Raw genomic sequence first — 27911 nt, forward strand, 5'->3', positions numbered from 1 at the left:
GCAACACTGAGTAAGGATTGCACCTATTGGTATAAACCTTATATTACCGGTTTAATGATAATCAGGACAATTCCTAAACCAGAGTACATAAGCAAAAACTATAAATCAATAAAACAGCATCACATCAGATATGAAATTCATTCCCTCTGGAGCTCAGGTCGCCATTTTCATAATCCAGTAAATCTCTCTTGTGCGTAATTTACGGGTTCTGTCACCTCCTTCGGGTGACTTGGTAACATGTTCAATAGGTATGACCTTCATATGAGTAACCCTACCTCTGTATATTTTCCTGAAGTGCCTGGACAGTGCGCGTGTGTGAATGCAGCCCACTGACCGTGCCGATATGTTCGGAGATTCTGCATTTTAATTTGCAGACTTTAGACCCTACATACTGTTTTCTGCATTCTGTACAGGAATGCAGTTAACCACATGGTCGGTTTCAGCTGATATGTATGTTTTGATAGGATATGCACAGTTATTTGTATCTGAGGTGGCATGCCCTTATTCTTTCATAAGATGGCATAATGGACAGCGAGATCTACCACATGGGACGCTGCCAACATGTTTTAACTAGTGATGAGCGGCATAGGCTATAAAAGAATTTGCGATATTTTGCGAATATATGGACAAATATTCGTCATATTTTTGCGAAATTTGCATATTCGTTATATTCGTTTTTTTATGCGCATATACGGAAATGTATGTGCATATGCGAAAATCACGGCGCATATGCGCATATTCGCAAATATTAAGCTCTCCCTTCTTTATAGGCAACTAATGGGCTAGTGATTTTTTGCCAATTGAAACCAACAGGCCTATTGTCGTCTATGGGGATCTCACAGTATGTAAAACTGTAAGATAAGCAGAAGGATCTTGGCAGTACCATGGATGGGAGACCATGTGGTGGTTTGAGCCCCGGGTTGGAACGGAGTGTCACAGTGTTGTGGTTAAAGGAGTAGTCCAGTGGTGAACAACTTATCCCCTATCCTAAGGATAGGGGATAAGCTTGAGATTGTGGAGGGTCCGACAGCTGAGGCCTCCTGTGATCTCCTGTACGGAGCCCTGATAGCCCGCGGGAAGGGGGTGTGTTGACCTCTGCACGAAGCGGCGGCTGACACGCCCCCTCAATACAACTCTATGGCAGAGCTGAAGCGCTGCCTTTGGCAATGTCCGGCTCTGCCATAGAGATGTATTGAGGGGGGCATGTCGGCCGCCACTTCGTGTGGAGGTCGACACCCGCTATCTAGCCGGAGAGCCTGGCCCCGTACAGAGAGATCGCAGGGGGCCCCAGCGGTCGGACCCCCCGCGATCTCAAACTTATCCCCTATCCTTAGGATAGGGGATATGTTTTTCACCACTGGACTACCCCTTTAAGCTTTACTTTCCAGGCAAAGCTGCTGGGTTGCCCCTAGCAACCAATCAGATCACTTCTTTCATTTTTCACAGGGCCTCTGCTAAATGAAAGAAACAATCTGATTGGTTGCTATGGGAAACTCAGCAGATTTTCCTTGAAAAGCTGCTGAGTTGCCCATAGCAACCAATCAGATTGCTTCTTTCATTTTTCACAGGGCCTCTGCAAAATTAAAGAAGCAATCTGATTGGTTGCAATGGGCAACTGGACAACTTTTCCTTTGCACAGGTTTTGATAAATCTCCCCCATAGGGGCCCATAGCAACCAATCAGATTGCTTCTTTTATTTTTGAAAAGGCCTCTGAAAAATGAAGAAATGATCTGAATGGTTGCTATGGGCCACTCAGAAACTTTTCCTCTGGACAGGTTTTGATGAATCTCCCTCTATGGGGGAGATTCATCAAAACCAGTGTAGAGGAAGAGTGGTGCAGTTGCCCATAACAACCAATCAGATTTCTTCTTTCATTTTTAACAAGGCCTTTGAAAAATGAAAGAAGCAATCTGATTGGTTGCTATGGGCAACTGGGCAACCTTTGCTCTGCACAGGTATTGATAAATATCCCATTATGTTCCTTAACCTCCCATTCATTCATTAATACCCGGCCTTACACATTACATCCAGTTTCAATTAACCCCAATACCCATATTTGGTACCCCATTAACCTAGTTCCCATGGTTCAAACACTCAGTTAAGTGCCAATTGAGTTAAGTGCCCATGGTTCACAGGCTTTCTTAATTACCAATTGACCTACATTTGTCAATCACGAGTAAAAAAGTTAAACCACAACACTTTAACACTCCGTCCCAACCTGGGACTCGAACCACCAAACGGTCTCCCATCCACTGTACTGCCAAGACCCTCCTGCTTATCTTTCAATTTTACATACCATGAGATCCCCATAGACCACAATGGGCCTATTGGTTTCAATGGCAAAAAATCAGAGAGTTAATACACTATCTGGCCCATTAGTTCCCTATACGATTAAAGAAGGGAGGACTCAATGAGGGACATTTATCAATGTTTGCTTATGTATTCTTTTTTTTAGTAATTTTTTCCTTACTTTTTTTTTTGCTTATGTGTGAAATATTTATCAACTGCTTTCAGCCTGTTGATAATTTTCTTTCACGTAAGCAATTTTTCCTTTTTTACTTTGGTAGTAGCTTTTTCTGCTCCATGTTTGAGCTGGAGTAAATTTAGTCAATTTTTAACGCTGTTGCGACCTTTTTTTGCGCAGTTGCGACTGTCGCAGTTAATAAATACCTGACTACCCGTAGTCCATTTTAAAATTATTACTACATAGTTAATTTTGGGAAAACTTGCTTTTCTCGCTTTCCAGTCAAAATGTCGCACGAAAAATCGTGTAGTCGCAGTTGCGACAATTTTGCGACAATTATAGTAAAGAAAACCTGACTAAACCCGTTGATAAATGTCCATAAATATTCGCGAATATGCGCATATGCGAAGAGCAGAGAGGGATGATCAGTGATCACTTTGATGTGTACTGTGAACAAAAAAAAGCGAATTTTAAAATTCGAATTGCGAGTATTCGCGAGCAACACTAGTTTAAACCAGTTATTATCTTGCTTGCTGTTTGAGGGGAAATTCTATTACCAATGGTGTTGTTTCTCTTAGCAACGCAACACTATCCAGATTTGAGTATTTCACACAACTGTGAATTTTGTTTCAGAATACATAGATTATCTTATATTTTTTGATTTGTGTAAACTGATTAGAAAAAATGTTGGAAAATACCACTGGATTTTTTGCCGGAACCTCTTTATCGCAATGTAATGTTGAACGTCTGGTATAGTATACTCCTATCTGGGTATAGATCTGGCAATGCCCTCCACTCTAGAAATTATGACATGATAATAGACCCTATGTAAGAGCATCTCTTTAATGATAGCACATTCCTGATAAAACAAAAAATCATTGGAACAAGCACATCGTGCTCTGATAAATTCTCCCACAAGGTGATTCTGAATGGATTATGAAAATGGCAACCCGAGCTCCAGATGGAAGGAATTTCAGATCTGATGTAATGCTGTTTTATTGATTTATATTTTTTGCATATGTACTCTGGTTTAGGAATTGTCCTGAATTACCGTATTTATCGGCGTATAACACGCACTTTTTAGGCTAAAATTTTTAGCCTAAAGTCTATGTGCGTGTTATACGCCGATACACCCCCAGGAAAGGCAGGAGGAGAGAGGCTGTCGCTGCCCGTTTCTCTCCCCCTGCCTTTCCTGGGGTCTAGAGCGCTGCTGCCGGCCCTTCTCTCCCCCTGGCTATCGGCGCCGCTGCCCGTTCTGTCCCCCTGACTATCGGTGCCGGCGCCCCATTGCCGGTGCCGATAGCCAGGGGGAGAGAAGTGGCGCCTACAGCCAGGGGGAGAGAAAGGGCAGCGGCACCCATTGCCGGCGCCGCTGCCCCATTGCCTCCCCCCATCCCCGGTGGCATAATTACCTGGGTCGGGTCCGCGCTGCTGCAGGCCTCCGGCGTGCGTCCCCGGCGTCGTTGCTATGCGCTGCACGGCGCGGCACATGACGTCAGTGCGCCGCGCCGTGCATAGCAACGACGCAGGAGACGCGCGCCGGAGGCCTGTAGCAGCGCGGACCCGACCCAGGTAATTATGCCACCGGGGATGGGGGGAGGCAACGGGGCAGTGGCACCGGCAATGGGTGCCGCTGCCCCTTCTCTCCCCCTGGCTGTCGGCGCCGACAGCGAGGGGGAGAGAAGGGCCCGCAGCAGGGCTCTAGACCCATGGAAAGGCAGGGGGAGAGAAGCGGGCAGCGACTGCCTCTCTCCCCCTGCCTTTCCTGAGGGTGTATCGGGGTATACACGCGCACACACGCACCCTCATTTTACCATGGATATTTGGGTAAAAAACGTTTTTTACCCAAATATCCTTGGTAAAATTAGGGTGCGTGTTATAGGCCGGTGCGTTGTATACCCCGATAAATACGGTATTCATTATACCTTACTCAGTGTTGCTAAGGGTTACATAAATTTATAGGTATCAAGTCATTTACTATGGGTCAGCAAGTAAAGGATTACTGCAAGATCAGGATCAGGAAGTGATGTGCTAGTGGCGGTGGGGTTTTGCGATATGGTGTATATGTCTTTGGCTTAATATCTTTTCTCAGAGAGGACCTTGAAAAAGGCTTTTGCTTGCCGAAACGCGTCAGTCTGATTTTACCTATTTTTGTACCCCTACTATGTTTTTAATGAAGAAAGAAATAAAGTGTTTGTATTTTACAATTACCAGTGTCCAGAAGTGCTGAGTATGCCATGCTCTTCAGTGCATTAAGTCTTGTCTTCTACCTACCTTGTTTGCGGCAGCAATGCCCTGACAGCACCTGGGCCAGAGGGGAATCATGAATTCACTGGATTAGGTGAGCGGACATTTTCCTTGTTTTGTCCTCCTCTCATAAGTGCAATATATACGCACACAGCTAGTGTATAAGTATGTCAGGCAGAGAAGTGCCAGGACATGAACAGAGGAGTGGCAGAGGCCTAAATTCATCAGGCAGAGGTTGCAGCAGACTAGGGGCGAGTGGCGGCAGGAGTCGCAGGGAGAGGCCTGTGCTCCCAGAATCAGCTAGCGGTTGTGTCTCGACCAGCAAGCCATCTGCAATCATCAATTGGTTAACTCGGTCATCTACTTCATCACAAGTGACATCCGACACCCCCACTCAACAGTCGGTGGGTTCCTCAGACACAACCCTAAGTTGGCATGGCCCGGGATCAATCCTTGTCCACCCATTGCCTCTGTCCTATGCTGTTCCCTCCCCCACAGAAGTATTGTATGCTGTGGGTTTAGCTCCACTATTCAGTGAGGACAATCTAATAGAGGACAGTCAGCAGCTACTGCCCAGCCAAGAAGTTGAGGAGACATCCGTAGCTTCCTCCGCTAGGCGGGCAGGTAGTGATGAGAAGAGTGACGTGGGAGATGGTGTTGCGAGCGTTCAGGCTCAGGAAGCAGACACCATTGAGGAACTTGAGGAGGACATCAGTGATGTGCAGACACAACTCGATAATGATGAAGTAGCAGTCAATCAGTGCGGACTGTTGGGGAGAAGATCAGCTACTTGGTGGTGTGGCAGTTTTTCATCAAGCATTCGAAGGATGTTAACCTGGCCACATGCAAGATGTGTTGGCAGAAGGTGAAGCGTGGCCAGCGTCCCAATGTTGGCACCACGGCCCTGCTTCAACATATGCAGTGTCACCATGAAGCAGCCTGGGAAAATTGTGGCTCCGATGTGGTAGTCCAACATGCTGCATCACCCTGGCACGTCGCTCCCTGTTTCAGCGAACCAAGGTTCCACCACCTCAGCTGAAGGGAGCTGTCTGTCATACTCATCTTCTGTTGCACTAGATGCTCCTGCTCCTCCTGCTTCTAGTTATTCCATCAGCAATCCATCAGCGAAGCCATGTCCAAGAGACAACAATATGCGCCCACTCATCCAACGGCGTAGAAGCTGAATGTGCTCCTGTCCAAGTTGCTGGTACTGCAGTCCATTCCTTTTCAAGTGGTGTACTCTGTACCTTTCAGAGAACAGATGTCTTTTGCTGAGCCGAGGTGGAGAGTCCCAAGCTGTCATTTCTCAGCCTGTCTCCATGCTCTGAGACCATTGGTCCTGTGACAGTGTGCGACTCCGCCTTCTCATCCTCCACCGTGTCCTCAGCCTCCACTACACGGACAAGTTTCAGTGCCCCTTCAGGATACCATTTGTGCAGGGCACAGCGGTGTCACTCTGTGCTTCACATGGTTTGCCTTGGCGAAAAGAATTACACATGGGAGGAACTGCTAAAAGTCATTCTTAAAGAAATCAAATCGTGGCTTACTCCACGAAAACTGAAAATGGGAACCATGTTGACCGACAGCGGGAAAAATATCTTGTCTGCGCTGCGACAAGGAAGCCTGAGCCATGCGCCCTACATGGCACACGTGTTCAATCTGGTTGTAAAGTGGTTTCTGAAGTGTTCCCCCCATCTGCAAGACATCCTAACAATGGGAAGGAAACTTTGCATGTACTTCAGCTACTCGTACACCGCAAAGCACACCCTCCTTGAGCAGCAGCGTCAGAACGGTATCCCCCAACATAGTCTGATTTGCGACGTTTCCACACGTTGGAATTCCCCCCTCCATATATTGGACCATCTATACGAACAGAGAAAAGCCATCACCGATTTTTGATGATCCAAGCGGATAGGGGGACTCCGCTATGTAACTACAATGTGAAACAGTGGCAGCTCATACGTGACACCTGCTGTTTGCTCAGGCCCTTTGAGGAAGCCACATTATTAATCAGTCACCAGGATTACGGGAGGAACAACGTCATTCTACTGCTTCATTTCCTACAACACGTGTTGGAAACGATGGCACTGGAAACGTAGCGCCTACATCTCGCACCTGAGCCCTGCAGGGCTGAACTGGAGGAGGAGGGGGAGGGGCATAGTGGAGCACAGTTTAGCTTTTGCAAAATGGGTGGTTTTTATAATCATCTGAAAGGAGAGGAGGAGCAGGAGCAGCAAGAGGAGCTGTAGAATGATGAGGAAGAAGAGACCGAGGACCCAGACACACCATGGCAGAATGCAGTGGAGATGGAGGCAGGGAGTCCCTCCGAGTCACTTGCACTAATGGCACGATGCATGCTCACTTGCTTGCATAGTGACCGCTGAATTGTCACCATTCAGCATTGGGATGACTTCTGGCTCTCCACCTTATTGGAACCTTGCTACCGGCACAAAATGGGGGCCTTTTTTACACCCACTGAGAGGGAGGACAATCTGACCTACTACAGAGACATCCTACGTTGTCAGTTGGCTGATGCCTATCTGCTCCATCGTCCATCCTCTTGCAGGTCTGACTCAGGGGGGCCCTCTGCGCTCACCTTCCACTGCCATGGCTGCTGAGGAGGGGTGGAGTGGCTGGAGTAGTACCAGTTCCATCAGCAACAGCCTGAGTCTACAGTCGCTAATGAGTAGCTGTCTTTACCCGCATAGTGAAGCCACATGATCAGCAACAGATAAACCTGGAGCAGGACCTGAACCAGCAGGTGGTGGCATACCTTGACATGACCATGCCAACATACTTTGAAAATCCGTTGGACTTCTGGGCAGCCAAACTTGATTTGTGGCAGCAACTAACAGAGTTTGCCCTGGAAAAGTTGTCCTGTCCGGCCAGTAGTGTGCCATCAGAGTGGGTGCTTAATGTGGCAGGGGCCATAGTAACACCAAGGAGAACTCATCTGTCCACTTCTAAAAGGTGGAGGGGAACAACGTATGGTCCATTGTAACAGTGCCATTCCCAGTGTTTTTAGTTGGAAATAGAGAGAGGTTCCTGTGTGGGGCTGCCCTTATTAGGGCGAGTAACACTTGCCAAGAAGGGAATTAATAGGGCGAGAGTATGGCCTTACAGGGGAAGTTTTTACCCCCACCTGCTACAATGAACCATAGGTTTTTCCCTTCCACCTTTTGGAGGCAAGTGTTACTCGTCCTAAAAAGGGTAGCCCCACTCAGGAACCTCTCCCTATTTCCAACTAAAAACCCTGGGAAATAGCAGTGCTTTTAGGTGGAAATAGGGAGATGTTACTGTGTGGGGCTGCCTTTTTAGGGCGAGTAGGACTTGCCAAGAAGGGAATTAATAGTGCGAGAGTAGTACCTTACATGGGAAGTTTTTACCCCCTCCGGTTACAGTGGACCATACATTGTTCTCTTCCACCTTTTAGAGGTTTTTGAATCACATCTGTCCCCAGTCTGTCACCGGGTCACTTTCTTTACTCCTGATGCTGCTGATGCCACTTCCAGGCATATGTTCTCTGCCACCATATGTTCTCATGCTGATACCACCTCCAGGCTGTCTCCTTCTGACACCATATGTTCTCCTCATGCTGACGCTAGCTCCAGGCTGTCTCCTTCTGCCACTATATGTTCTGGTGCTGATGTCAGCTCCAGGCTGTCTCATTCTGCCACCATATGTTTCCCTCATGCTGATGCCAGCACCAGGCTGTCTCATTCTGCCACCATATGTTCTCTTCATGCTGATGCCACCTCCAGGCTGTCTCATTATGCCACATATGTTCTCCTCATGCTGATGCCAGCTCCAGGCTTTCTCATTCTGCCACCATATGTTCTCCTCATGCTGATGCCAGCTCCAGGCTTTCTCATTCTGCCACATATGGTCTCCTTTTGCTGCCGCTAACTCCATGATTTTTAATTCAGCCACGATATGGTCTCCTCCTGCTGCCACCACATCCACCCTGTGTCATTCAGCCACTATATGGTCTCCTCTTGCTGCTGCCAACTACAGGCTGTGTCATTCAGTCACTATATGGTCTCCTCATGCTACCGCAACCTTCAGGCTGTGTCATTCAGCCACTATATGTTCTCATTATGCTTCCGCCACCTTTAGGCTGTGTCATTCAGCCACTAGATGGTCTCCTCATGCTTCTGCCACCTCCAGGCTGTGTCATACATCCACTTTATGGTCTCCTCATGCTGCCCCCACCTGCACGCTGTGTCATTCAGCCACTTTATGGTCTCCTTATGCGTCCGCCACCTTCAGGCTGTGTCATTCAGCAGCTATATGTTCTCTTCATGCTTCTGCCCCCTCCAGGCTGTGTCATTCAGCCACTATATGGTCTCCTCATGCTGCCACCACCTCCACTGTGTCATTCAGTCTCCTCATTCTGATGCCACCTTTAGGCTCTGTCATTGTGCCGCTATGTGACAGTGATTCTAATAGCAACGCCTGTAATCTGCATGTCATACTGAGTAACAGTATTATTTCACTAAAACAGCACATTCCCTATGAGTATTACGACAAGGCGAAGTGTTCTACACCCCTATTGATGCTCTCTGTAGCCCAGAAATAGCCATTTTTAATAGCAATTCACCGCGAATAAATTCGGACTGAACCTAATTTTTTCTGAAGATTTGGAGAATTGGCCGAATCAAATTTTTCAAAAATTCGCTCATCTCTATTGGCAATGTTAACTGAAATCAACTTCAATACATGTAAAATTGAGTACTATATTATACAGTTTTCTATTGTTTTGTTTGTTTGTTTTAGTTTTTTTTTTAGCATATACTAAAGAGGTCATGTATCAATATTGTCATTAGCTTGACAATTTTGTTTTATTTCTGAAGCTCAGAAATTTCTACTGTATCTAGGGAAATGTCATACAATGTCAGACAATGTCATAATTTTGTTGAAATTTGAACTGACAGAAAAACTTCACAAGATGTCACACATTGACGCCTTTGGTTTTTTTTGTTTTAAATGAAAGAAACAAAATACTAGGCTTACAGTTATAATAACTTTTAAAGCTATCTAAAATAAAGGAAAATTTGACGAAATGTTGTGTGAAAGCTAGAATTGATTGCTTTTCGCAAGTGAATACTAGACAGATTTTTCCTAGTTAAAACTGAATACTTTTTTTTTTAAGTACTCACCAATGTCAATTTCAATACTATTTTTAAATGTCATGTGACAGGGTTTTTTTTTTTAAAGTTTTTTTTTTATGGGAAAAAGGGTGTGTTTTTTATAGATTCTATTAGGGAAGGGCTTTTTTTATTTTGAAAAAAAGAGAAAAAGAAAATAATAAATGTAAAAGTAAATCCCCAGATAGCTGTCCCATATATGAAAACTGTCATATAAGCTATGTAGGTAGTAGGTAGACCCTTTATTAGCTTCAAGGTATGGAGAGGTATGAACCCCTCGCTGATGAGGATCGCAGTCTGGCGCTGCTGGGGGGCTGCCTGTCACAAATTCACAGCGGGCAGCGGAGGTAAAACCTAGCAGGTTTATTGATTAAAAGTGACCTGACGAAACAAGGGGTTCCTTGCAAAACATGTTGTCTTTGTACACTTTTAATCAATAAACCTGCTTGGTTTTACCTCCGCTGCCCGCTGTGAATTTGTGACCGGCAGCCCCCCTGCAGCGCCAGACTACGATCCTCATCAGTGAGGGGTGCATACCTCTCCATACCTTGATCCGCCAGACCGCCATCCTCAATGACCGGGACCAGGACGCTAGGCTGCTACAGGGATTCCTACTAAGTGTCCATACTCATATATGCGCATCATAGTGTTGTGCCTGCAGCACAACACTGAAAGGTGAGTGTAAAATCTCACCGTATACCAGACACCACAAATCATTGTGTATACTGCACCACAAATCATTGTGTATACAGCATCTGATCTCTATTTGGGAAACATCCACACTTAGAGAGCGCCTTTTTCTGTTCCCTTTTTATACATGTACTCCCTCTATTAGCTTGGTAGTTAGTCTCCAGATTTCCTGTCACATTAGGTAGGCAGCAGAAGTCCCCCACATTAGGAAGGCAGCAGAGTTCCTCCTCATTAGGTAGGCAGCAGAGCCCCCCCCCCCCCATAGTAGGCAACCATTCCCCCATAGTTGGCAGCAGTTCCCCCATAGGAGTCAGCAGTTCCCCCATTGTAGGCAACAGTTCCCCAAAACAGGAAACAATTTCCACCACCACCCCCCTTATTGAGGATTCAACAATATTTGGTATAACATTTAGGACACAACAAAGGTTGTAAACTTTCAAAAAAACATTAAACAGAACTAGCTTGAGTCTTAACAGAATAACAAATGTAAAAAAATAGTAAGTAACTTTACTTGTTACCTATCTTCCTGCATAAGCACCTGTTTGACTTAAATGCCTTCTTAGATACACAACAAAAAAATCCTTGGCCTGTTCCTAGAGCTGCTTTCTTGGCAGCAGTTGTTAAAATTCTGACTTGAAAAAGCGCATTTAGTTAGGTTACTTAAAAAGCAGTTATCTAGAGAAAGGAAGGAAGGCGCCTCATGTGCGGGATCAGTAGATCTTGCAGGTGGGGGTAGGGGAAAGTAATTCCCAAGCCGCTTACCAAAGTTGGTTGTGCGCCCACACACAACAAGGTTAGAAGCAGAAGAGATATGAAGGCAGGTCCACTGCAGCCCTCCTGGATAGGTATGGAATCAAAGGCGAATGACCAGGGAGTCAGGAGTTTGTCTGGCGCAGAGAGGAACCATCAGACAGCCAAGTAAAATCAATGGATTTATTAGATGCAACGCGTTTCGCTGCGCATGCGCAGCTTCATCAGGCATGACAAAGGGAGGCTGGTAACAGGTATATATACCTCCAGGAATTAACCATTAGAGTGCTTTTTGAAAAGAATTGTTACATAGAGTTACATATCCATATATAAAAAAGATACATAAATACATATAAACAAAAATCACAAAAATAATAATAAGACAGCAATATGAAAGCACAATGCAATCCTATAAATATATATATAAATACATATAACATGATTATAATTATCGCATGTGATGTGAATATGACACCAAAACGACTCAAGAAATCGCTCCGCTAAATCGCCGGTGCGACACTCAACAACACAAGTTGGATATTATTTCAAAAAATGTATATGGTATAAAGAGTCATGTCAATTGGTTCAAGAGATAGAAAAATTATTATTTAATTGTATATCGCTACCTTATTAAAAAATAATAAAATAAAATAATAAAAAATAAGTGACAGTGCGATAAACCAAACCGCAACTGATCAGAGGGAATGTATGAACACTACTTAGAGAATAAGATAAACTCAATTAACTAATGCGGTATTGAATATAGCAACCGGCGAAAACGCAGGGTGTGAATATTCGTACAAGAATCCGGATTAACAAACAATAAATGAATTAAAAATACAAAAATGTTTATATGTAAAAAAGAAAAAAGGAAAATCAACAAAACTTAGATAATAAAACATAAAAAATGAATAAATAAATACACCGTGGGGCGCTCCAGGGTGAACAGTACAGAAGGAGCAAAGAAAAATCAAGGCATGATGTTTTCAAAATTAATCCATATGGAACGATGGGAAATTTTTAAATCCCAAATTATCAAATTATTTAACTGTATCAATACATTCATTAAAACCTTGAGGGTGCAAAGTATGTAGTTTGTGAATCCAAAAGGATTCGCGATTATTAAGTCTTTGTATTCTATTAGGTAAATGAATGGGGATAGTTTCTAAAATAATTAATTTTAGAGTTTCAGTGTTTTTTTGATGATAGAGAGTGAAATGACGGGAAAGACTATGCAACAAAAAACCATGTTTTATGTTCCATCTGTGTTTGTTCATCCTGGAGCGCACTGTTTGTGTGGTACGGCCAACATATTGGCGATCGCAACCACAGGTTAATAAATAAATAGCAAAAGTGGTGTCGCAATTTAATGAATCCTTAATTTTGAATGTTTGTTGTGTAAAAAAGGAAGAAAAGGTATCAGTTTGGATAATCCATTCACAACAGAGGCAGCGACTTTTTTTACAAGGAAAACAATATGGTTTAATAGAACAGGAATTCTGTGGTATACGATATTCAGAAAATCTGCTAGGGGCTAATAAATTGCTGAGATTTTTGGAACGTCTGTAGGTGACATTAGGGACTGGGGGAATTAATTGGTTTAAAATTTTATCATTTTGGATAATGGGCCAATTTTTAGTTAATATTTTTCTAATATTAGATGCCTCAATATTGAAATTCGTAACAAAATTGTATCTAAAGGGGTTAAGAAGCTGATTAGAGCTGGATTTTTTAGAAATAGATGTAACCAAATCAGATTGTTTTTTATCTTTCACCTTCAGATATGCCTTAGTAAGAAGCGATTTGGGATAGCCTTTTTGTATAAAGCGTTGTTTTAAAACCTCAGCTTGAGAGATAAAATCTGAATCAGAGGTGCAATTTCTACGAATTTGTAAATATTGGCCGAAAGGCACCCCTCTTAACCAGCTTGGATAATGTGCACTGTCGAACTGTAAAAAACTGTTAATATCGACAGATTTGAAAAAAGTCTTCGTCGAAATAGTGCCATCGACTGTTTTATGGATGTCAAGGTCTAAAAATTGGATGGAATTTTCTGCATAATGCATAGTAAATTTAATACCCCATGTGTTAGTGTTCAACTCTTGGACAAAGAGGTCAGCTTCATGTTTGGTACCTACCCAGATCAAAAAAAGGTCGTCTATATAACGACGAAAGAAAAAAACGGACTTAAAGAACAGGGACTGTGCCATGACAAGGGACTCGAATCGCCCCATGAACAAATTAGCGTAACTAGGGGCGAATCGAGTCCCCATGGCACAGCCCCTACTCTGCCGATAAATGGTATGATTGAATTCGAAAACATTATTAAGAAGAATAAATCTAATGGACTCCAGTAAAAATTCTGACTGGCTGGGGTTAAGTGAAGGGTCCTCTTGTAAAAAATGTTTAATTGCCGGAACACCTAAATCAGTGGAGATGTTAGAATAAAGGGAGCACACATCTAGGGTAAGAAAACTATAATAGGGGGGTAGGGATAGGGCATGTAATTCCGAAATAAGTTGAGCTGAATCTCTCAAATAAGATGGTAATTGTAAAACAAAAGGTTGAAGGAATAGATCTATAAAGTGGGAAAGGTTTGCAGTAATCGAACCAATACCTGAAATAATAGGTCTACCAGGGGGATTGGTTAAACATTTATGTAATTTGGGTAAATAATAAAAAATAGGTAAATTATAATTTTTAATATTGAGAAATGTGTGCTCCCTTTTATCCAACAATTGTTTTTCTGTAGCTCCACCTATAAGCAAACAATATTGTGAAAAAATATGAGGGGAAGGGTCATAAGAAAGCGGAGTATAATATTCAAGGTCTGATAAAATTCTAAGGGCTTCATTTTTATAATCAGCCCTATTCAAAACAGCAACCCCCCCACCTTTATCTGCAGGGCGAACAATAATAGATTTATTGTTCTGTATGGATTTAATTGCAATTCTCTCAGCAGAAGTTAAATTATCATTTTCCTTAAAAATAACAGATTTATCACATAAATTTGAAAAATCTTGCATGACCATATGATAAAAAGTCTCAAGATGGCTGCCACGATTGTGTAGAGGATAAAACGAAGATTTGGGTTTTACTGGTACATGACGAGCTGGAGTCATGTCAACTAGTGTGGTAACAGGAATTGAAATATTATCAATATTAGAATTACAAACTCCTGAATTCGAAATTTGGGGGGTATTAGTAGATTGATGGTCCGATCTGTTCTGGATAAAGAAATGACGGCTCAATGTTAATCTACGAATAAAATCGTTTAGATCTAAAAATAACTGAAAATCGTTCGGACGTGCAGCAGGACAAAAAGACAGTCCTTTCGTGAGTAAATTCGTTTCATTTTCGGAAAGTATATAGTTAGATAGATTAAAAATTTTTATAGTTTCTTTTTTTGTTATTAATTTTTCTGTCTTTGAGATAATTGTAGAGGTGGGTTGGCGTTTTCTCTGACCTCCTCTGCAACCTCTGGGTTTTCCTTTCTTTTTATAGACTGTGTTCGATTTGATGTCTTTATGAGGGGGTAATACTGGGTGATCGTGCGTAAGCGTACATCCAAATTGGCATTGCACGCTAGAGTGGCATCTGTAGTGAGAGGGCAATTGTAAAAAGAAGATGAGGAGGTGGAAACAGGAGTAGAATTCCCTGGGGTGTCAAACGTGTCATATTGTGAACTATCAATGAGTGTGGAACTCATGTCAGACATAGAACCCTCGTGCACCGTGAGAAGGGAGGGATCAATGGAGCAGTCGAGAGAATTACAAGGCTGCCCAACAGAAAGACCCCCCACCGCCCCGGAACCCGAGTTCAACCCATGACAAGGATCCAAAAAAGTGAGAGGAGGAAGCAAAGGACAGACCATATTAGGTGCTGGTCTGTCTAGTGATGAAAGAGTATTAGTGGTAGTGTTATTAAACATATTAGTGTTAGAATTGGTAGAGGTAATACATGTGCTGGTAATAATTTTTTGATTACAACTGGTATTGGTATTAGCGGTAGGCATAAAAGATTTATTCGCTGATGGTTTGGTTTCAGAAGTAATATGATTTTTCTTGTTATTAGAATTTTTTGAATTAGAGTATTGAGAATTATTACGAGCTGAATTTACTATAGTTCTACTATGTTCGAATTTTTTGTCAGTACCCAGGGGAGTGACAGACGATGTTTTAAGAACAGAATTAATTGGGTTTACCTGTTTTTTAGAGGATAGAGTGTTATTAGACATTTGTTTCTGAGGATTATATCTTGGCCATTTATGTATTTGGCCACACATATAATCCTGTTTGTCACGATTAAACTTATGTACTTTTTTATTTATGGTTTCTATCTCCAATTTTTGTAATCTATTAGATAGAAGTCCTTCAAGTTTATGATATTCAGAATAACCCGAAAAGGTTGCCAGAGCATTTTTAATGGACCTAGCTTTGTCCCGATAATGAAGGACTAATGTATTTCTTTTGTCTAGGAGACGAGTGACAAGTCCCCTAGAACAATTTTCCGTAAATTCATCCCACTCTTTAGTAAAAAGAGGATCATCAGGAAAAGAGGATTCAAAGGGTAATCTCAGACCCCTCGGGGTAAAACTATCATTAAGATATCTTTGTAAAAATAAAACATCTAAATTATGCTGCAATTCAGACTTGCAACAACTTTCGTAATCATTAAAAAGAGCCGTCAGTTTACTTAGATCGTCCTCTGTGAGGGCTCCCGGAACAAAGCCACCAGGTGGTTCAGGGTTAATTTTTACCGCACCTAAGAGTTGGCTGATCAGGGAGTTCCTGACATGGTCACGATCAGGGAAATACTCCATGTCCGAGCAAGGAGAGCAGTAGAAAAAAATGTGTATATATAAAAATAATAATGGATGAAATAAATAAGATAACAGGATAAATCGAATTAAATAACCAAAAATAAAAAATAATAATAAAAAAAATAATAATAATAATAAAATAAAATATAAAATGAACTAAAACAAAAACAAAAACAAAAACAGAGAAATAAATAATGCAATAAGAAAATACAAATCAAAAATAATAAGTCCTACTAATCGAAAAGTCCAGAGCGATAGGTGATCCCAGCAAGGGGTCAGTATCCACAAAGGTGTGAGGAGGATCCCGTGAGAGCAGCACTTCTAGGAATGATTCTTGTGGAATCCACACCGCGGTCAGCCGATGTGAGTGAAATCTAGAGAAAGGAAGGAAGGCGCCTCATGTGCGGGATCAGTAGATCTTGCAGGTGGGGGTAGGGGAAAGTAATTCCCAAGCCGCTTACCAAAGTTGGTTGTGCGCCCACACACAACAAGGTTAGAAGCAGAAGAGATATGAAGGCAGGTCCACTGCAGCCCTCCTGGATAGGTATGGAATCAAAGGCGAATGACCAGGGAGTCAGGAGTTTGTCTGGCGCAGAGAGGAACCATCAGACAGCCAAGTAAAATCAATGGATTTATTAGATGCAACGCGTTTCGCTGCGCATGCGCAGCTTCATCAGGCATGACAAAGGGAGGCTGGTAACAGGTATATATACCTCCAGGAATTAACCATTAGAGTGCTTTTTGAAAAGAATTGTTACATAGAGTTACATATCCATATATAAAAAAGATACATAAATACATATAAACAAAAATCACAAAAATAATAATAAGACAGCAATATGAAAGCACAATGCAATCCTATAAATATATATATAAATACATATAACATGATTATAATTATCGCATGTGATGTGAATATGACACCAAAACGACTCAAGAAATCGCTCCGCTAAATCGCCGGTGCGACACTCAACAACACAAGTTGGATATTATTTCAAAAAATGTATATGGTATAAAGAGTCATGTCAATTGGTTCAAGAGATAGAAAAATTATTATTTAATTGTATATCGCTACCTTATTAAAAAATAATAAACATCACATGCGATAATTATAATCATGTTATATGTATTTATATATATATTTATAGGATTGCATTGTGCTTTCATATTGCTGTCTTATTATTATTTTTGTGATTTTTGTTTATATGTATTTATGTATCTTTTTTATATATGGATATGTAACTCTATGTAACAATTCTTTTCAAAAAGCACTCTAATGGTTAATTCCTGGAGGTATATATACCTGTTACCAGCCTCCCTTTGTCATGCCTGATGAAGCTGCGCATGCGCAGCGAAACGCGTTGCATCTAATAAATCCATTGATTTTACTTGGCTGTCTGATGGTTCCTCTCTGCGCCAGACAAACTCCTGACTCCCTGGTCATTCGCCTTTGATTCCATACCTATCCAGGAGGGCTGCAGTGGACCTGCCTTCATATCTCTTCTGCTTCTAACCTTGTTGTGTGTGGGCGCACAACCAACTTTGGTAAGCGGCTTGGGAATTACTTTCCCCTACCCCCACCTGCAAGATCTACTGATCCCGCACATGAGGCGCCTTCCTTCCTTTCTCTAGATTTCACTCACATCGGCTGACCGCGGTGTGGATTCCACAAGAATCATTCCTAGAAGTGCTGCTCTCACGGGATCCTCCTCACACCTTTGTGGATACTGACCCCTTGCTGGGATCACCTATCGCTCTGGACTTTTCGATTAGTAGGACTTATTATTTTTGATTTGTATTTTCTTATTGCATTATTTATTTCTCTGTTTTTGTTTTTGTTTTTGTTTTAGTTCATTTTATATTTTATTTTATTATTATTATTATTTTTTTTATTATTATTTTTTATTTTTGGTTATTTAATTCGATTTATCCTGTTATCTTATTTATTTCATCCATTATTATTTTTATATATACACATTTTTTTCTACTGCTCTCCTTGCTCGGACATGGAGTATTTCCCTGATCGTGACCATGTCAGGAACTCCCTGATCAGCCAACTCTTAGGTGCGGTAAAAATTAACCCTGAACCACCTGGTGGCTTTGTTCCGGGAGCCCTCACAGAGGACGATCTAAGTAAACTGACGGCTCTTTTTAATGATTACGAAAGTTGTTGCAAGTCTGAATTGCAGCATAATTTAGATGTTTTATTTTTACAAAGATATCTTAATGATAGTTTTACCCCGAGGGGTCTGAGATTACCCTTTGAATCCTCTTTTCCTGATGATCCTCTTTTTACTAAAGAGTGGGATGAATTTACGGAAAATTGTTCTAGGGGACTTGTCACTCGTCTCCTAGACAAAAGAAATACATTAGTCCTTCATTATCGGGACAAAGCTAGGTCCATTAAAAATGCTCTGGCAACCTTTTCGGGTTATTCTGAATATCATAAACTTGAAGGACTTCTATCTAATAGATTACAAAAATTGGAGATAGAAACCATAAATAAAAAAGTACATAAGTTTAATCGTGACAAACAGGATTATATGTGTGGCCAAATACATAAATGGCCAAGATATAATCCTCAGAAACAAATGTCTAATAACACTCTATCCTCTAAAAAACAGGTAAACCCAATTAATTCTGTTCTTAAAACATCGTCTGTCACTCCCCTGGGTACTGACAAAAAATTCGAACATAGTAGAACTATAGTAAATTCAGCTCGTAATAATTCTCAATACTCTAATTCAAAAAATTCTAATAACAAGAAAAATCATATTACTTCTGAAACCAAACCATCAGCGAATAAATCTTTTATGCCTACCGCTAATACCAATACCAGTTGTAATCAAAAAATTATTACCAGCACATGTATTACCTCTACCAATTCTAACACTAATATGTTTAATAACACTACCACTAATACTCTTTCATCACTAGACAGACCAGCACCTAATATGGTCTGTCCTTTGCTTCCTCCTCTCACTTTTTTGGATCCTTGTCATGGGTTGAACTCGGGTTCCGGGGCGGTGGGGGGTCTTTCTGTTGGGCAGCCTTGTAATTCTCTCGACTGCTCCATTGATCCCTCCCTTCTCACGGTGCACGAGGGTTCTATGTCTGACATGAGTTCCACACTCATTGATAGTTCACAATATGACACGTTTGACACCCCAGGGAATTCTACTCCTGTTTCCACCTCCTCATCTTCTTTTTACAATTGCCCTCTCACTACAGATGCCACTCTAGCGTGCAATGCCAATTTGGATGTACGCTTACGCACGATCACCCAGTATTACCCCCTCATAAAGACATCAAATCGAACACAGTCTATAAAAAGAAAGGAAAACCCAGAGGTTGCAGAGGAGGTCAGAGAAAACGCCAACCCACCTCTACAATTATCTCAAAGACAGAAAAATTAATAACAAAAAAAGAAACTATAAAAATTTTTAATCTATCTAACTATATACTTTCCGAAAATGAAACGAATTTACTCACGAAAGGACTGTCTTTTTGTCCTGCTGCACGTCCGAACGATTTTCAGTTATTTTTAGATCTAAACGATTTTATTCGTAGATTAACATTGAGCCGTCATTTCTTTATCCAGAACAGATCGGACCATCAATCTACTAATACCCCCCAAATTTCGAATTCAGGAGTTTGTAATTCTAATATTGATAATATTTCAATTCCTGTTACCACACTAGTTGACATGACTCCAGCTCGTCATGTACCAGTAAAACCCAAATCTTCGTTTTATCCTCTACACAATCGTGGCAGCCATCTTGAGACTTTTTATCATATGGTCATGCAAGATTTTTCAAATTTATGTGATAAATCTGTTATTTTTAAGGAAAATGATAATTTAACTTCTGCTGAGAGAATTGCAATTAAATCCATACAGAACAATAAATCTATTATTGTTCGCCCTGCAGATAAAGGTGGGGGGGTTGCTGTTTTGAATAGGGCTGATTATAAAAATGAAGCCCTTAGAATTTTATCAGACCTTGAATATTATACTCCGCTTTCTTATGACCCTTCCCCTCATATTTTTTCACAATATTGTTTGCTTATAGGTGGAGCTACAGAAAAACAATTGTTGGATAAAAGGGAGCACACATTTCTCAATATTAAAAATTATAATTTACCTATTTTTTATTATTTACCCAAATTACATAAATGTTTAACCAATCCCCCTGGTAGACCTATTATTTCAGGTATTGGTTCGATTACTGCAAACCTTTCCCACTTTATAGATCTATTCCTTCAACCTTTTGTTTTACAATTACCATCTTATTTGAGAGATTCAGCTCAACTTATTTCGGAATTACATGCCCTATCCCTACCCCCCTATTATAGTTTTCTTACCCTAGATGTGTGCTCCCTTTATTCTAACATCTCCACTGATTTAGGTGTTCCGGCAATTAAACATTTTTTACAAGAGGACCCTTCACTTAACCCCAGCCAGTCAGAATTTTTACTGGAGTCCATTAGATTTATTCTTCTTAATAATGTTTTCGAATTCAATCATACCATTTATCGGCAGAGTAGGGGCTGTGCCATGGGGACTCGATTCGCCCCTAGTTACGCTAATTTGTTCATGGGGCGATTCGAGTCCCTTGTCATGGCACAGTCCCTGTTCTTTAAGTCCGTTTTTTTCTTTCGTCGTTATATAGACGACCTTTTTTTGATCTGGGTAGGTACCAAACATGAAGCTGACCTCTTTGTCCAAGAGTTGAACACTAACACATGGGGTATTAAATTTACTATGCATTATGCAGAAAATTCCATCCAATTTTTAGACCTTGACATCCATAAAACAGTCGATGGCACTATTTCGACGAAGACTTTTTTCAAATCTGTCGATATTAACAGTTTTTTACAGTTCGACAGTGCACATTATCCAAGCTGGTTAAGAGGGGTGCCTTTCGGCCAATATTTACGAATTCGTAGAAATTGCACCTCTGATTCAGATTTTATCTCTCAAGCTGAGGTTTTAAAACAACGCTTTATACAAAAAGGCTATCCCAAATCGCTTCTTACTAAGGCATATCTGAAGGTGAAAGATAAAAAACAATCTGATTTGGTTACATCTATTTCTAAAAAATCCAGCTCTAATCAGCTTCTTAACCCCTTTAGATACAATTTTGTTACGAATTTCAATATTGAGGCATCTAATATTAGAAAAATATTAACTAAAAATTGGCCCATTATCCAAAATGATAAAATTTTAAACCAATTAATTCCCCCAGTCCCTAATGTCACCTACAGACGTTCCAAAAATCTCAGCAATTTATTAGCCCCTAGCAGATTTTCTGAATATCGTATACCACAGAATTCCTGTTCTATTAAACCATATTGTTTTCCTTGTAAAAAAAGTCGCTGCCTCTGTTGTGAATGGATTATCCAAACTGATACCTTTTCTTCCTTTTTTACACAACAAACATTCAAAATTAAGGATTCATTAAATTGCGACACCACTTTTGCTATTTATTTATTAACCTGTGGTTGCGATCGCCAATATGTTGGCCGTACCACACAAACAGTGCGCTCCAGGATGAACAAACACAGATGGAACATAAAACATGGTTTTTTGTTGCATAGTCTTTCCCGTCATTTCACTCTCTATCATCAAAAAAACACTGAAACTCTAAAATTAATTATTTTAGAAACTATCCCCATTCATTTACCTAATAGAATACAAAGACTTAATAATCGCGAATCCTTTTGGATTCACAAACTACATACTTTGCACCCTCAAGGTTTTAATGAATGTATTGATACAGTTAAATAATTTGATAATTTGGGATTTAAAAATTTCCCATCGTTCCATATGGATTAATTTTGAAAACATCATGCCTTGATTTTTCTTTGCTCCTTCTGTACTGTTCACCCTGGAGCGCCCCACGGTGTATTTATTTATTCATTTTTTATGTTTTATTATCTAAGTTTTGTTGATTTTCCTTTTTTCTTTTTTACATATAAACATTTTTGTATTTTTAATTCATTTATTGTTTGTTAATCCGGATTCTTGTACGAATATTCACACCCTGCGTTTTCGCCGGTTGCTATATTCAATACCGCATTAGTTAATTGAGTTTATCTTATTCTCTAAGTAGTGTTCATACATTCCCCTCTGATCAGTTGCGGTTTGGTTTATCGCACTGTCACTTATTTTTTATTATTTTATTTTATTATTTTTTAATAAGGTAGCGATATACAATTAAATAATAATTTTTCTATCTCTTGAACCAATTGACATGACTCTTTATACCATATACATTTTTTGAAATAATATCCAACTTGTGTTGTTGAGTGTCGCACCGGCGATTTAGCGGAGCGATTTCTTGAGTCGTTTTGGTGTCATATTCACATCACATGCGATAATTATAATCATGTTATATGTATTTATATATATATTTATAGGATTGCATTGTGCTTTCATATTGCTGTCTTATTATTATTTTTGTGATTTTTGTTTATATGTATTTATGTATCTTTTTTATATATGGATATGTAACTCTATGTAACAATTCTTTTCAAAAAGCACTCTAATGGTTAATTCCTGGAGGTATATATACCTGTTACCAGCCTCCCTTTGTCATGCCTGATGAAGCTGCGCATGCGCAGCGAAACGCGTTGCATCTAATAAATCCATTGATTTTACTTGGCTGTCTGATGGTTCCTCTCTGCGCCAGACAAACTCCTGACTCCCTGGTCATTCGCCTTTGATTAAAAAGCAGTTAGGAATTTAAATGGATACTCCATCCAAGGATAGGGCATAAGATGTCTGATCGTGGGGGTTCGGAGCCATCACACCCCCTCCCATAGAAATGACGCTAGGGCTGCATCCTTTGGATAGGGGCGGAGTACCCCTTTAATAGGATTTTCAAGACACAATGCATATTAAAACAAAAATTTATTTTTTGCCAGCTAAAAAAGAAAACATGAAGTTTGAAAAATCTGTCCTAATATATTACACCTCAAAACACTTATGGATCAGTTGTGTAGTTACAACATTTATAGTTGCACATTTTCAGCACTGTAGACAAGGAGCCACTGGAAGTATTTGGGACTGCATACGTCCCTAATTATTGAAACACATTCAACAATACATACCTGCAATACAATTGATCAAGTGTGCCACATTTTGTTTAAATCTTATGCAAACCTTCTTCATCCTTTTGAAGAACTGCTCCATGATCTGCTTTTTCTCTGTTGACATCAGGAACCGGTATAATTATGTTATCTCCCATTTCCACAGGAGTGTGTATTGAATCAGAAGCCAATTTCATACTCTTGGCCTGTTTCGCCAAGTTTACTTGAGCTTCTTGTCTGGCTGCTGTAATTTGGGACTGTCGGTTGCTACTAGCTACTGCTTCTAAGTCTTCTTGTTTGGCTACTGTAATTTGAGGACTGTCCACTCGTACTAACTAAAGCTAATACCTCCTCTGAGTAGTCTAATACCTCCTCATTATCAGATGCCTCACTTTCTTCATGTATTACATTCATTTCATTACATTTTATTCAAAGCCTCTTTGAGATTATTTTCTTATCTTACCTCCTCAATTACATCTGGAGGTAAACTCGAAGTCATAAGCCCTACTGGTGGCTCTGTCACAAACATGGCTTTATATGGGAATTGTTTAATACCAATTGTACAAAGTGAAGACTGATCAATGTATAATATTATCTTGCATCCATGAAGCATTCACTTTTTTTTAAACTTTGACAGTGGGGGTCTTGCTGCTGAGACCCCACTGATCATTAGAACAAATGAACAAAGAGTTTACAACTGAAATACTGTGTGAACATAGTAACATAATAACATGGTTCATAAGGTTGAAAAGACCAGAGTCCATCACGTTCAACTTATATCCCTAATGAGTCCCTACTGTGTTGATCCAGAGGAAGGCAACAAACCCTCATACTAGAGGTAAAAATTCCTTCCCGACTCCAAATATGGCAGTCAGAATAAATTCCTTCTGTCCCTATATATCTACTATCCATAACCAGCGATGTTATTATTCTCCAAGAATACATCCAGACCCCTTTTGAACTCTTTTACAGAGTTCACCATGACCAACTCCTCAGGCAGAGAATTCCACAGTCTCACTGCTCTTACAGTAAAGAACCCCTGTCTATGCTGGTGTAGAAACCTTCTTTCCTCTAAACGTAGAGGATGCCCCCTTGTTATAGACACAGTCCTGGGTATAAATAGATCATGGGAGAGATCTCTGTACGGCCTCTGATATATTTATACATAGTTATTAGGTCTCCCCTAAGCCTTCTTTTTTCTAAACTAAATAACCCCAATGCTGCTAATCTTTCTGGGAACTGTTGTCCTCTCATTACCCGTATTACTCTGGTTGCCCGTCTTTGAACCCTTTTAGGTAAAAGTCAAGCCATTGCTATCAAATATTGTGGTATATTTGACAGCAATGGTGTCTTGCACTTTGGATCTACAATAAAGCTGCTAAACTTTTCCTTAAGAAATCATATATATATATATATATATATATATATATATATATATATACATACATATATATAGGCACATTTAAATATAGATTATATACATGCAGTGGCAGATTACCTTCTGTAGCCCAGGCTGTTTACAAAACTTGCCCCCCCCCCCCCCACCCCAAGTCATTACAAACAAACCCAGTATAAGAGGAGGGTGACAGCCGGCAGTCACGGGCCCCTGTACATATTACACCTGGTCTGGGCCCCTGACGTCAGTACTGCCTGTACTGCCCTGATGGCGGCCCTGAGAGTAAATATGCAGTAATGTCACTGTACAGGGTAAATGTGCAGTAATGTCTCAGTGCAGTGTGTACTAGTACTGTGATGTCACTGTGTGTGTTGAGGTAAGGTGATATAAAATGGCAGGGGCCAGGGCACAGTATTTATACTCTTCCTTTTGTAACCTGCTAATCTTCTGCTCTCCTGCAGTCTTAGATCTTTCCTCTGACCCCGGCAGGCCTCTGTGTGAGTCTGAGATCACATGCAGAGAAGGGGGAGGAGCTGAGCAGGCAGGCCAAGATCGCTGAGTGTATGGCATTGTTATCCCAAGCAGGGTCCCAGCATGCCTAGTTGGCCTTTGGTTATCTGAAAATGCTGGGAAATATATATGGACTCGGCAGCTGAAATTTGGGCCACTTGTCTTTTTATTTGGGGAACAGGCCCTGAATGTTTTAATCTAGTGACACCCCTGGCTGTCAGCATATTACAAAAGTCAAAATCACATATTTTGTAAAGTCCTAAACTGCCGTAGCTCCATAACATCCCACAGACTATCAGCTGTTTTCCCCCTGTGCCGAACATTGCCAACGCAGAAAAAAAAAAAAAACAGTAGCAAAGTAGAAATACTTACAGAAAAATACAGAAAAATATAATGGTGTCCCTTGAAGTGAAGCTCCATAAAAGTTTATGAACTCCTGGTCTTGTGCTGCAATCCTCAGACGCTCCAAGCACTGATGCTGTAAATTCATGCACACTCGCTCCTGGCAGCCGCATGCTCCCCTAGTTTGTGCAAAGGTGTTCAGTAAATATTCTAGCTTGTACGATGGCATCTAGTAAAAACAGTTTTTTTCACAACGGCATTAAGTAAATACTGGTTTTAACTAAGGAAATACGAACAAAGAACCTCCAGAGTAAAGGGCTAGATTACAAAGGGCGCTGGAAGCCAGGTAAGAGTATTGCACATTTATTACCAACAATGCAACACGTTTCATGGTTCATCAGGGATGCCTGATGAAGCGGTGTTACCGCAAAACGCATTGCATTGATGGTAATAAATGTGCAATACGCTTACCTGGCTCCCAGCGCACTTTGTAATCCAGCCCTTTTCTCCGGAGGTTCTTTGTTTGTATGTTGCACACGAGGCTTGGAGTGGCTGCAGGGTCCCGGCTAAGGCTTACATGCTATTTCCAATGTTGTACTTGGTTGGTACAACCCACATCGGTGAGCAGTCACCGTATTGAAAATAGAGAGGGAGAGAGAGAGAGAGAGGGGGAGAGAGAGAGAGAGAGAGAGAGAGAGAGAGAGAGAGAGAGAGAGAGAGAGAGAGAGAGAGAGAGAGAGAGAGAGAAAAGAACAGGGAAGTTTTGCAATAAAAACAACAAAAACAAAACAAGTTTGGATAACAAGTCCTCAATTAGTTCAGACAAGAAGTGTGAAGATTTTATTGTCTCTAAATTTATGGAAGTTCAGAGACCTGACTTCCTCACTATCTCTGTAGAAGATTAGATGTTGTTACAAGACATAAATCCTTGCAACAAATCATTTGTTAAGTGTGTCAGAAATGGCCATGAACTTCTATTTTTACACTCTCCTGTCTCTTTCAGCTTTGAAATTCCTCCTTAACCCCTTGTCAACCCATGACTACCATTAAGGGTTTATACAGTATCTCACATAAGTGAGTACATCCCTCACACATGTGTTAATATTTTATTATATCTTTTTATTTGACAACACTGAAGAAATGACTCTGTTACAATGTAATGAGTGTACATCCTGTATAACAGTGTTTAATGTTGTGTCCTCTCAAAATAACAGAACACACAGCCATTAATGTCTTAACCTTGGAAACAAAAGTGAGTATACTCCTAAATTGAAATGTCCACATGGGGTCCAATTAGCCAGTTTCCCAAATGCCACTGTAAAATCTCAAACACTTTACAGAATTGAAGGAAGGATGAATGGGATCATTCTTGACAAAATCTGCTGCCATCTACCAGAATGATGAATATGAAATAAGGCTGGACATTTCAGCAAGACAATGTCCCAAACACACAGCCAAGGAAACTAGATCAATAGTTTTAAAGAAAGAAAAAAAATAAAGCTGCTAAAGTGGCCCAGCCAATCACCTGACTTAAATACCATGGAAAGAGCTGAAGATCATGAGTCATAGAAGAGGCCCACAGAACCTACAAGATTTGAAGACTGTTAGTGTGGAAGAATTGGCCAAAATCCCACAAGAGCTATACATGCAATTTTTTTCTACATACAGGATGTGTATTGAAGGTGACATTACCAACGAAGGTTTTGTATAAAGTATTAACTCCTTGGGGACACAGGGCGTACCTATACGCCCTCAGCCCACGGTGCCACGTGCTATTAACCCTTTAGACGTGGCGTTCAAAGTTGAACGCCGCGTCTAAAGTGAAAGTAAAGCACTGCCGGTTATCTCGGGGGCTGTTCGGGATCGCAGTGATGAAATTGCGACATCCAAAACAGCTGTAAAGACAGCAGGAGGGTCCCTACCTTCCTCCATGCTGTCTGATCGCCGAATGACTGCTCACTGCCTGAGATCCAGGACCGGGATAGGAGGACCTATGAGAAACCATTGATCAATGTAAAAGATCAGTGTGTGCAGTGTTATAGCCCCCTATGGGAACTATAACATTGCAAAAAGAAAAGTGAATAAAGATCTTTTAACCCCTTCCCTAATAAAAGTTTGAATTACTCCACTTTTCCCAATAATTTTTTTTTATAAATAAAAATAAACATATGTGGTATCGCTGCGTGCAGAAATGTCCGAATTATAAAAATATATTGGTAATGAAACCGCATAGTCAATGGCGTACGCGCAAAAAAATTCCAAATTCCAAATTTCAAAATAGCATATTTTTGGTCACTTTTTATATCATAAAAAAATTATAAAAAGTGATCCAAAGTAGGACCAGTCCGATCAATACATAAATTCTACCGCTAAAAACTTCAGATCATGGCGCTAAAAATGAGCCCTCATACCACCCCATATGCAGAAAAATAAAAAAGTTAAAGGGGTCA

General features: G+C 40.7%; 1 long non-coding RNA gene across 1 annotated transcript in view; it reads right to left on the bottom strand.

The window, feature by feature from the left end:
• Positions 1-25636, bottom strand: part of LOC130362356 (uncharacterized) — a 157159-nt gene extending 131523 nt beyond the window's left edge. The window contains exon 1 of the long non-coding RNA XR_008891377.1: positions 25492-25636. This is a non-coding gene — a long non-coding RNA (uncharacterized LOC130362356). The remainder of the gene's footprint in view (positions 1-25491) is intronic.
• Between the last annotated feature and the right edge of the window lie 2275 nt (positions 25637-27911).

This window comes from Hyla sarda, chromosome 3 (genome assembly GCF_029499605.1).
Source record: "Hyla sarda isolate aHylSar1 chromosome 3, aHylSar1.hap1, whole genome shotgun sequence".
Classification (NCBI taxonomy): domain Eukaryota; kingdom Metazoa; phylum Chordata; class Amphibia; order Anura; family Hylidae; genus Hyla; species Hyla sarda.